Source organism: Leptonychotes weddellii, chromosome 1 (assembly GCF_054177405.1).
Source record: "Leptonychotes weddellii isolate Sample4059 chromosome 1, ASM5417740v2, whole genome shotgun sequence".
Taxonomy (NCBI): Eukaryota; Metazoa; Chordata; class Mammalia; order Carnivora; family Phocidae; genus Leptonychotes; species Leptonychotes weddellii.
Window position 1 is genome coordinate 162,748,473 of NC_138369.1, and position 12,486 is coordinate 162,760,958.

At 35.4% G+C, this 12,486-nt stretch overlaps 1 long non-coding RNA gene across 5 annotated transcripts in view; it reads left to right on the forward strand.

Annotated features, from left to right (window-relative positions):
- The window catches only part of LOC145716202 (uncharacterized), a 559,773-nt gene that overhangs the window by 235,979 nt on the left and 311,308 nt on the right, over positions 1 to 12,486 (forward strand). For 4 of the 5 annotated variants that reach the window (XR_014138714.1, XR_014138718.1, XR_014138715.1 and 1 more), the window contains exon 6: positions 7,507 to 7,577. The exons of the other annotated variant lie outside the window; for it this stretch is intronic. This is a non-coding gene — a long non-coding RNA (uncharacterized LOC145716202). The remainder of the gene's footprint in view (positions 1 to 7,506; positions 7,578 to 12,486) is intronic. 5 annotated transcript variants of the gene reach the window in all.

The following is a 12,486-nucleotide window of genomic DNA, read 5'->3' on the forward strand; positions in this document are numbered from 1 at the left end:
TCCTCATCTCTTATTACAGTCTTTGGTTTAAAATCTAATTTGTCTGATATAGGGATTGCCACCCCAGCTTTCTTTTGGTGTCCATTAGCATGGTAAATGGTTTTCCACACCCTCACTTTTAGTCTGGGGATGTCTTTGGATCTAAAATGAGTCTCTTGCAGACAGCATATCGATGGGTCTTGCTTTTTAATCCAATCTGTTAGCCTGTATCTTTTCATTGGGGCATTTAGCCCATTTACATTTAGGGTAACTACTGAAAGATACGAATTTAGTGCCATTGTATTGCCAATAAGGTGACTGTTACTGTATATTGTCTGTGTTCCTTTCTGGTCTATGTTACTTTTAGGCTCTCCTTTGCTTAGAGGATCCCTTTCAATATTTCTTGTATTGAAGAAATACAAGGGCTGGTTTGGTGTTTGCAAATTCCTTTAGTTTTTGTTTGTCCTGGAAACTTTTTATCTCTCCTTCTATTTTCAATGACAGCCTAGCTGGATATAGTATTATTGGCTGCATAATTTTCTCATTTAGTGCTCTGTATATATCATGCTAGTCCTTTCTGGCCTGCCAGGTCTCTTTGGATAGGTCTGTTGCCAATCTAATGTTTCTACCACTGTAGGTTACAGACCTCTTGTCCCAAGCTGCTTTCAAGATTTTCTCTTTGTCTCTGAGACTCGTAAATTTTATTATTAGATGTTGGGGTGTTGCCCTATTTTTATTGATTTTGAGGGGGGTTCTCTGTGCCTCCTGGATTTTGAGGCCTGTTTCCTTCCCCAAATTAGGGAAGTTCTCTGCTATAATTTGCTCCAATATACCTTCTGCCCCTCTCTCTCTCTTCTTCTTCTGGGATCCCAATTACTCTAATATTGTTTCGTCTTATGGTATCGCTTATCTCTCGAATTCTGCCCTCGTGATCCAGTAGTTGTTTATCTCTTTTTCTCAGCTTCTTTATTTTCCATCATTTGGTCTTCTATATCACTAATTTTCTCTTCTGCCTCATTTATCCTAGCAGTTAGAGCCTCCATTTTTGATTGCACCTCATTAATAGCCCTTTTGATTTCGACTTGGTTAGATTTTAGTTCTTTTTTTTCTCCAGAAAGGGTTTCTCTAATATCTTCTATGCTTTCTTCAAGCCCAGATAGTATCTTTAAAATCGTCATTCTGAACCCTAGTTCCGACATCTTACTAATGTCCGTGTTGATTAGGTCCCTGGTAGTCAGTACTGCCTCTTGTTCTTTTTTTTGAGGTGATTTTTTCTGTCTTGTCATTTTGTCCAGAGGAGAATAGATGAATGAGAGAACAAAGTGCTAACAGGGTAACCATGACCCCAGAATAATATACACTAAACAAATCAGAAGAGACCTAAAACCAGGGGAAAAGAAAGGGAAAGAAAGAAAAAAGAGAAAAAAAAGAAAAAGAAAAAGACAAAAACAAACAAAGGAACAAAAAAACCAGAATATGATCAAATATGATCAGGCTGGTGCATAGATCAGTGCCACACGCTAGATTTTGGGCATATTTTGGTCTGTTAGAAGAAACTGCCTCCCAAAATTTTAAAGAAACAACAACTTATATATGTACAAAAATAAGGATAAATACAATGAAGGGATGGAATATTACTGTGAAGATGAAAATTAAAGAAGATTTTATAAAAGGAATTGATAAGAAACTGGTTGAAAAAAAAAAGAGGAGTAAAAAAAAAAGGAGAGAATGTGATCAGGCAGAACAAAGCCATACACTAGAGATTTAGGGTATATTTTGGTCTGTTAGAAGAAACTGTATCCCAAAATTTTAAAGAGAGAACAACTTATATATATATATATATATATATATATATATATGCCAAAATAAGGTTAACTACTATGAAGGGATAGAATATGACTCTACAATGAAAAATAAAAAATACCTTTAAAGGGAATGATGTTGGTTGAAAAAGGGAAAAAGAAAAGTTCAAAAAAAAAAAAAAAAAGAAAGTTAAAAAAAAAATAACTTTGAAAGACCAAAGAATCACGGGAAAAAAGCCATGAATTCTATGTGCTGTATTCCCCTAGAGCTGGAGTTCTGCCATTCTCATTGATCGGTAAACTTGGTCTTGGCTGGCTGTTCTCACTGATCTTCTGGGGGAGGGGCCTGTTGCCGTGGTTCCCAAATGTCTTTGCCGGAGGTAGAATTGCCCCACCCTTGCCGGGAACCGGGCTAAGTAATCTGCTCAGGTTTGCTCTCAGGAGCTTTTGTTCCCTGCAAGCTTTCCATACAGCTCTGGAGGACAAAAGTGAAAATGGAGGCCTCCCCATCTCTGCCCCAGAGGAGCCTAGAACTCAGGGCCCTGCTCCTCAGTGTGCCCACAGAGAAAAGCAGTCAGTCACTCCCATCTCCCCGGTCCCCAGCCGCACTCCATGCTCACTCAGCCTGTGACCGAGCATTTCTATCTCTGGCACACGACCCTGTGTGGAGTCTGCAAACCCAGTAGATCCCTGTGGTGCGCTCCCACACCGCTCCTACCAGGGGAGGAAGGGCAGTCTCCCCGGATCTGCCGCTTGTTGGGTCCCTACTGGAAGAGCAGTGGCCCGACTGTGCTGTGGATCACAGTTTATGGCAACCCTGAGCTGAGAGCCCACTCCTTGGCTCCGTCTCTGCAGCCGGCTTCCCCGCTCCGATACCTGGGAACTCTGCCACACTCAGGCACCCCCAGTCTTTCTGTGACTCTGAGGGTCCTGAGACCACACTGTCCCAGCGAGGGTTCCACCGCCCGCTTAGCCATTGGAGCAACGTCCCTCAGCGGAGCAGACTTCTAAAAGTTCTGATTTTGTGCTCCGCTGCTCTATCATTTGCTGGTAGCGGCTGACGGAGGCCCCCTCACCCGCCATCTAGCTTCCCAAATATCACCTCAGATTCACTTCTCCGCACCTCCTACCTTCCAGAAAGTGGTCGTTTTTCTGTTCAGAGAGTTGCTGCTATTCTTTTCTTCAATCTCCTGTTGAGTTCATGGATGTTCAGAATGATTTGATCCCTATCTAGCTGAATTCCTGGGACCAGACGAAATTTAGGTATCCTACTCCTCCGCCGTCTTGCTCCTCCCCCGCTCCTAACTCTTCTTTAATGTTTGGTAGAATTCTGCTGGGAAGCCATCTGGCCCTGGACTTTTGTTTGTTGGGAGTTTTTTGTTTACTGATTCAATTTCTTTGTTGGTAATTGTTCTGTTTAAATTTTCTATTTCTTCCTGTTTCAGTTTTGGTAGGTTACATGTTTCTAGGAATTTGTCCATTTCTTCTAGGTTATCCAAATTGTTGGCATATATTTTTTCATAGTATTTAGTATTCTTATAATTGTTTGTATTTCTGTGGTGTTGGTTGTTATTTTCTTCTCTCATTTGTGATCTTATTTATTTGAGTCCTTTATCTTTTTTTCTTGATAAGTCTGGCCAGAGGTTTATCAATTTTATGATTTTTTTCAGAGAACCAGCTCCTGGTTTCATTAATCTGTTCTACTGGGGGGGTTTTTTTGCTTTTTTTTTTTTTTTTTTTTTTAGTTTCTAGATCATTTATTTCTGCTCTAATCTTTATTAATGCCTAGTTTTGAGTACCAGGCCAACTCATACCAACACCAAGTTCTAGCTGATATACCAAGCAACTAATAAATGTCAGGGGATGCTTTTTAACTTTTCATACCCCATATATTCAATAAGTCCTGTTTCATGTGGGAGCACGTCCAAGTGAATGATAATAGAGAAGTAATAGAATCCCTAAGAGTTTTCAAGTATATTCAGAGAACCTTTGTATGAAAGTAGGCAGTGTTTTCTCCTAGAGTTTTGTCATTGAAGGAAAAATTGAACAGGAAGAACATCTCACTGTAACATCAAATGAATGAACAATGACACTGACAAATATCCCAAACATATATTCTCCCATACCAACCAAATAATGGCAGCTCTTCATATGTCAACATATCCAAATATACAGACTCTGTTTCTCACCTACCTCCCACCATTTACATAGGCCTAGGACTCAGAACCTTCACAGATTTTAACAAGATTGCAATCTCATAAATCCACTTGTGAATTTTTGAAGTCCATACAGAAGGAAAGGATAATATATTAAGTATGATGCAGTGTCCCAGGACATATAACAAATTGTTGTTCTCCAAAGTTTTTCCTTCATAATGTTTGCATTTTAGCTCTTTGATGCTTTCCCTTATAAAAATTACTCTGGATCTCTTATTGCCTTCACATATTTTAGATTTTGATTAGGACCACCAAATTTATTATTTCTGTACTTTTAAGAAATCAGATAATATAAGCCACTCTTTAAGAAGAAAAGTCATATAATCATAGACCTGGCCTTTTACAAAGAAAGAATTCACCTTTAATTAAAGGAAAACAATAATTTGATCATATGAATTTTTTGTTTTTTGTTTATTTTTCTGAGTATAGTACAGAAAATTCTATTGTTTGGAATATTTAGATTATATTTTGTGTTATGCAAACTTGCTAGCTATTTATTGGACCAAGAGAATGCTTATTTTTTCCCCCCTATCTTCTTTGGTTTTGACAATTTAATGGTATACTCAAAAATACCACTTAGGTTTGTGCAGACTGTGAACTTTTATTTGTGCATTGTACAACCTATATAACCATACATGGGTGTCCTGGGTTTAATGATACCCCAAATCTAGGGAGATAATACCTCTCTATGGTTATTACAGGTTGTATCATTATAACTTAAAAAATAAAAATAATTGTTTATTCTATGTTTATATGAACATCCAAGTCTGTAAAATATGCTTTAGATAATAGGTAATAGAGGAAAGAGTGATATTTCATAATTATATCTGCATTTAGTCACTTCAGTTGTATGTAAATAAAGTCATAGGCAGTTCATTGAGGTATTAAAAATATGTAGAAATTAGTTAGATGGAGGGTGAGGAGATAGAGTTTAAAGTGAAGATCTGGAGAGGAAAGAGTGATATTTCATAATTATATCTGCATTTAGTCACTTCAGTTGTATGTAAATAAAGTCATAGGCAGTTCATTGAGGTATTAAAAATATGTAGAAATTAGTTAGATGGAGGGTGAGGAGATAGAGTTTAAAGTGAAGATCTGGGTATTTGAAAGCTTAAAGGGAGAGAGGATATATATGATGATTTATATGTGATAGAAAATATAATGGTGGGAATTTAAAATATTTTTTTATATATATAACAATATGAGTCGCTATAAATGAAAAAAAAATGAGAATTTGAGTCATTAGTCAGTGGCCAGGGGCTAGATTATAAGAGTTTCAAACATACTAAAATTTTTAGAATTAATCTCATGGTGATTTCTATTTTTTGCTTTCTTTTTTATGTTTTAGTTTTATTTTTGAGGGGAATAGCTTATAGGTAAGAAAATACTCAAACCATAGATATACAGCCTGAAGATTTTTACATATGTGTATACCAACCAACTAGATTAGGTTATTAAACATATTCAGAGTTTCTGAAAGCTTCCTTTCTGATATTTATATTTGTTATTTTTCTTGCAATATTTCATTATGTGTTAACTAGCTGGGATTTAAATAAAAACTTAAAAAAAAAGATGTGTTTGTAAATGGCTATAAGAAAAAAATCTAAATCCATTGTTGATGTTTGGATGTGGGCAGCTTTTAAGCCCCACACTCCTTCTTCTGTCCCACTCTGGGAGAACTGATAAGAAAGCCTAGTTATTCCTCTTGTGCTGGTGGAAACATCATACTATACATATAGCAGCATGGGAAAGGAAATCACATATTTGATTTCTTAAACAAAGGATTATTAAGATTTTGTTTCAGATTTTTTTGAGAACACTTTGTTTAATAAAGTTTCAGCAATTACAAAAAAAAAATCTGTCACAATGTCTGTGGTTTGAATGTTTCTTCGTTGTGATGTCCACTGAGATACAAGAGCTCTGCACAGATTATATCACATAGCAGCAAAAGACAGCCATTTTTTTTCATAGATTAATGTCTGCTTGAGGAGATTAGGTGGCTCCTACTCTGTGTCACGGGCCATTGTGCATGAGTACTCCTAGCTCAGGAAAAGGGCTGCAGCCAGAGCTCTGTCACCATTTCTGATTAATTTTTCCTCTTATGGGCCCTTTGGTGTGATAGTCAAGTTGTGGGTTTTTTTTTTTTGAGCTTTATTTTCATAAGAATTTGTCTGTCTTATTTAAGTTATTAAACCTATTGATCTCAAGTTGTTCATAATATTCTGTCATTATCCTTTTATGGTGTATAAAGTCTGTAGTAATGTGCGCATGATATTGGTAGTTTCTAGTCTCCCTAGGAGCTTATTAGTTTCATTAGTCCTTTTAAAAATTGAACTTTCTTCCTTGTTTGACTGTTATTTAATTGATGTCTACTTTTATTACCATTACTTTATTTATTCCTATGTATTTTTATTTTAATTTGCTCATCTTTTCCTCTTCTTAAACTTGAAAATTAGATCACTAATCAATCTCAAACTATGTTTCTTTCTGAGCATTGTCTGCATGTTCAGTGATCCTTCTGAAGTGCCAACTCACCATATCTCATGTTTCAGAATTTTGTTCTAGAATTTATTTTTTATTTTCCTTGGACGTTCCATTTCTCTTTTTACCAATTCTTAACCCACTATATCATGTATTTTTTTAAACATATGTATAATAATTGTATTAAAATCTTTGCTATGACCAATAGAGGGTTCATAAAATCTTATTAGAATTTTTTAAAATTGTGAATACAATTTCTTGCTTCTTTGTATACCTCATTTTTTTTTTAAATTGCATTCTGGAAATTTTCATTAAAAAACTAGTAATTCCTGAAGCAGAAGATTTTACCACCATCCTTAATCCTAAATGTGTAAGCCATTTCTGCTATGCAGCAATTAAGATAAGGGACTGATTTTTCAGATTCTTCTAAGAATTGATTTCAGCTGTGTCTGGGCCACACCTTGAATTAGATTGAGTTCATTTGTCAATACTCGGTACCCAGTCTCTGGTGTTGCTACCACTGTGGTTCTGATTGTTCTGATGTTCTCAGTATTTGAGCTGGCAGTATAGGAGGACCATAGTTCTAGATGGTTTTGATTTACCAATATATTTCATGTGAGTAGTAACCTGGATCCAAACACCACGAGATATATAAAGTTGTATGAATTTTCTCTGCTTTCCAGACTTTCTCAAGTTCCTCAGCAAACTTCTGGAAATGGAAGAGTGGAAGAAACAATGACTTTAATAATTATTTAATAATTGCATTTGGGGCTTTTCCACTTTATAATCAATTTCACCTGACAATAGTGTTGATAAAATTCATCTGGTTTCTCTTAGCCCACATTGGTGCCCAGATCAACTGCTTTTCTTTGGAATGCAGGTTACTATCACTCTTTGGTCCTTGAGGAATTTCTCATTCTTTCCTGAATTAATTTTTCAAGAGGGTCATCGCTTACTACTCTTTGAAATTCCATATTAAAGTATACATTTTTAATCCATCAGTTTTTTTACCTTGGTTGTTTTCACAGGCACAGAGACCTACTCTCTCCTTGCTCAGCCAGAAATGGAATTCTCATTACATTGAAGAATTTTTATGCAGGTGAGCAATATGTTTAGTTTTATAAAAAAATCTCTTGATATGTGGAGAGTGAGTGAAAGGAAGGAAGACAGCTAGCTGAAAGAAAAGTTAAGAGAGATAGCAATAGTTGTGGAGAAAAAATATTCTAGCTTATACTTGGGTAACGTCAAATGCTGAATATTGGGTGGATTTGAGAGCATTCTTTCAGTAGTAGCATAGAAAGAACTTGGTTATTGATTGGGTGCTAGGGAGAGAGAATAGCAGGATCACAGTTGATATTCAGATGTTTGGGACAGTATTTAGATCTCTAGAATGTAAATTCTTTGAAGACAGGTATTTTCATCTGTTTTGTTCATGATGTATCACAAATATCTAGAACAATGCCTAGCAAATAGCGTGTGATACATAGATATTGATGAATATAATGGATGAAGAAGAGATTAGAGCTGTAGGGAACATGTTGGGTTCATTTCTCTTGACTTTGAAATTCAGTAAGTGTTTAAATTGAAGTATATGGTAGGTATGTCAGAATCTGTAGGCTAGAAGAGAAGCCCCAGCTGAAGATGGTTGTGTCATATAATCATCACTCAAGCCTTTTTAGATCTTTAACAATGGCTAACGATTAGATATTAGAAAGTAGTGAACAAATTACATTTACATGTTTATTACAGCTAAACAAAGTCTGCTATATGAATGAAACTTTGACATAAGTGGATTATTTTGTTATGCATAAGATCTACATAGTTTTATTCACAGAATTGTTACCATGTTATAATAGTTTCAAACGTCTTTTTTTAAAATCAGTATTATTCTATACCCTTTTGTTATCAGTGCCTGTAGAGTTTCAGGTAAATGCCTTGAAATGTACATTTTAAAGTTTTGATGAGTCATACATATTCATGAAATCAAATATTTAGAATCATAGAAATTGCAGCAGTAACTCTTACTTTGTGAGGAGACATGTTTTATCAATGTATTAGTTTTGATTAGAAAGTCTAAAAATAGGCTGATGGCTTTAGTGAATCTTGGAATATAAATCTACATTTCCTTTGTAATAAAAGTTAAAAATGAAGTTGGATTTTAACATGATAATGTGGAGTTTACCAAGGATTCATTTGCACTTATCATTCTTTAAAAGTAGTAGGGGATATTATACTACTTGTTCAACTGTCCTGGATTTAAAACTATAAAGCCAGAAATGTATTAAAAATAACAAAAATCTTTCAAGTGACTTTAATATCAATTGGAAGGGTATGTGTATGTGTCACATACACCTCACACTTACTTCCACCTTACTAAAGTTTCAGAAGTTTCTAGAGTTAATAATGGGTTAGATAGATAGCTAATTTTGCCCTTTTTTGGGGGGGGATTGTATCAAATTATTTATCATGTAATTTATTTGTGCTGCATACTGATTATAATACTACTTCCTGAATGTAATACTTGATATCTACTTAATTATTTTGCTTACAGAGGCACTTTATAAATTAGTGTTTTTAATATTATTTAACTTTAGATGAATGTTAGTGTGTGTGTCTGTGTGTAGTGATAGAAACATCTTTTTAAATATCCATATTTTATCAATCATTTTGAATATGATCTTAAACATTGTGCTTCCTTCTGGACAAATGTAACAAATTATAGAGTAATATTTCCTACTTTTTATTGGCTCCCTTATATGAGTAATGTAAGATTATAAAATGTACATTACAATGTTATTTGTAGCTGTTGATATTGCCATCTAATAGATATCCACTGCTGCTATATCCAGTTATCCTTCTTTTATTTTCATACCTAAAAAAAAGTTCTTCTTTTATTTCCACTGCCAAATAAATGGAATTTATCTGATTAAATAGAAAAATATTTTGGGGCACCTGGGTGGCTCAGTCGATTAAGCATCTGACTCGTGATTTCAGCTCAGGTCATGATTTCAGGGTAATGAGATCAAGCCTCAAGTCAGGCTCTCTGCTCAGGGGGCAGTCTGCTTGAGATTCTCTCCTTCTCCCTCTGCCCCTATCCCTGCTGGCATACTCCCTCTTTCTCTCAAATAAATAAGTAAATAAATCTAAAAAATATATTTTACATTATATTTGTAGTAATCAACAGAGAGAATGTTCACAAACTACACTAGGATTCTTATATAGGTGCATAAAACTTAAATATGTCAAGCATTCTTCTAATTGTTTTTATTTTATATCAGTAATATTTCATATTGTTTAATTGAATGGCTTACAGAAATAGAATATATTTCAATTATCAATCAATAAAATTCCTTTAAGCCTGTAGTGTCTTTATCAGTGCAAGATATACTTGCTGGTGTATTTTGTGTTTTCTTGCCTTATTTAGAGAATTTTTTGGTAGATCATTCCCAGTTGAAAGCCACAAGAGCTTATGTCTCTTTCCATTACATGAAATATCAAATTTGACAATGGTAAGTTGACTAACTTAAAGATTCTAAATACTACCTTTGGATCCTGCTTTCCCATATAACCATTAATTTCCCTCACCAAGTGAACAATCTTCCTTATAGTTTGTTTTATTTGTTCTCACTAATATTAACTATATTATTTTAAAGATGGACTCTTGGTGGGATTAAAGGCTAACAATGAAATTATGGCACATCACATCAGGACAAACCAAATGTAATAATTACCTTTTTATTACTTGGGAAGTATAATAATGTGAATTTCCTTAAGGAAAATGCTTACTTTTAACTTCATTACTTTTTAGCTGGAGAGACAGAAGATGAACAAGATAAACGAGTCAAATATATGGTATTTTAGGATGTGGTTAATGCTATGAAGAAACCCAATACAGGAAAGTGGCTGTGTGTGTGTGTGTGTGTGTGTGTGTGTGTGTGTAGGGGCTTGAAGGTTGTAACTTTCAAAAGGATATTAGTTTCTTGTGGCTACTGCAACAGATTATCATTAACAACAGAAATGTATTCTCTCACATCAAGACGTCAATGAAGCCACTCTCCCTCCAGAAGCTCTTTCAGCTGCTGGTGGCTGTGGACATTCCTAGTGGCTACATCACTCTCATATTGTCTCTGTTTCAAATTGCCTTACTTCTGTATCCCCTCCTCTTCTAACTGTCTTACATCTTCCTCTGTCTTTCTCTTATAAGTACTCTTGTCATTGGACTTAGGACACTCTTGAATAATTAAGGATTACCCCATCTCAAGATTCTTGGCTTAACCACATCTGCAAAGACCCTTCTTCCAAATAAAGTAATGTTCACAGATTCCAGGTATTTGATGTGAGTATCTTTTGGGGGCACCAACTTTTTAGACTACCATATTGATTAAACCCAAGCAGATTAGGTTGATTCTGAAATGGAGCAAAGCAATGCTTGTAATGAGGAAGAGAACAGCATCAATCTTGAGATATACTATTTTGCAGGACTCTGCAGAAATAAAAGTTTATGCCTTTGCTATTTAATTAATTGGGTAATTAGAAATAATTATGGAAAATGTGTATGCCAATGTGTATATTGGGAATCAGGCTCTCCAGGCACCATTATTAATTAATATATTTTCCTAGGGGAACAGCTAGCCAGGAATCATTAGCACTGCAGAATAGCAGACAGCTTTAGGCCCCACACTGCTTAGCACCATTATTATAAACATGAGGCACCAGGCTGAATGTACCAGAAAGTCTTTAAATAAAGATGGAGGCAAAAGGCATTTTGAGATATTCTTCTATGACAAGGATTCTTTTATGTTACAAGTGAGGGTGAAGTACTTCCTAGAGAAGCACACTGCGGAAGGAACTCATACCTCAGGGAGGAGACAAACTGAAAATAATTAAATCTAATGAAATTACAATATGGTTAGTGCTACATTTAAGATAACTATCTGATGTTGGTGAGCATCAAGGACTTTTTAAGCAAAGGAAACACAATACAACTCAAGTAGCAACAAAGAGCACATCATTCAGTGGTGGTGAGAATAGTGTGAACTAGATTGACTAGAGTGAATTTCCTTGAAGAAGGAAAGGTGGTAAATGCTGAAGATTTTGGATATTCTTCCAGAAATTAGTTAACTGTGTTAAGGGATTGCCATCTTCAGGGAAGCATCCTCAACGAAGCGTAAGTGATAAAAGCTGTGTTTGATATGCAAATGAAGCTTCAGAGGAGGTACAAGAGCTCCATTCTCACCCTCCTTTCTAAACACCTGCTGATGATCACAATGTTTGGTTTTGACCATCTTTACTGTAAATTTGTGGCAGCTCCGTGTTGTTGAATTGGACTCTAGAATGATGAAGCTCCAGATAATGGCTGGCCCAGGATTTTTTACAGTGACAGTAATAGGACAAATTAAACATACAAGCCATGTTGGAGCTTTTGAATATCACTTCCCAAACTAACCTATGTCTACCAGTAAAACAACCTGTGATGAGGCAAAGTATCCATATATGGATTGTCTAGGTCTCACCCTCCCTTATCTTAACCCAAACTTCTTCAAGTGTGGATTTTTCTTTTCATTTTCTGACCAGAGAAGAGGTAAAAATGAGAAAATAAAAAATCTAAATTATCTACAGAATGAAGTGATTGGATGACCACAAAGCAGGTTTATTTAGAGTAGAGGAGGAGGAAGAGGGAGGGGAGGAGAAGCCAGACAGATGCAAGTTGCTAAGAGTGAGATCTGTAACTTGAGGATTGAAGAGTTTTGAGAAATTTTCTTAAGCTATCTACAGTCTATTTCCACATCAATCTCCCATACAGATAAACATATTGCATCAACAGGAAATTCCAGTAGAGATCTACACAATTCTTTGGTGCTTTTGGTGTCAGATTATCCTTTTCAGTATGCAAACGTTTTAAATTTATCCTTTTCCTCTCTCCCTCCCTCCCTTCCGCCTTTCTTCCTTTTTTTTTTTTTCTATTTTCTGTCTGTCTTCATACATTTCTATGAACATTTATTGTGTTC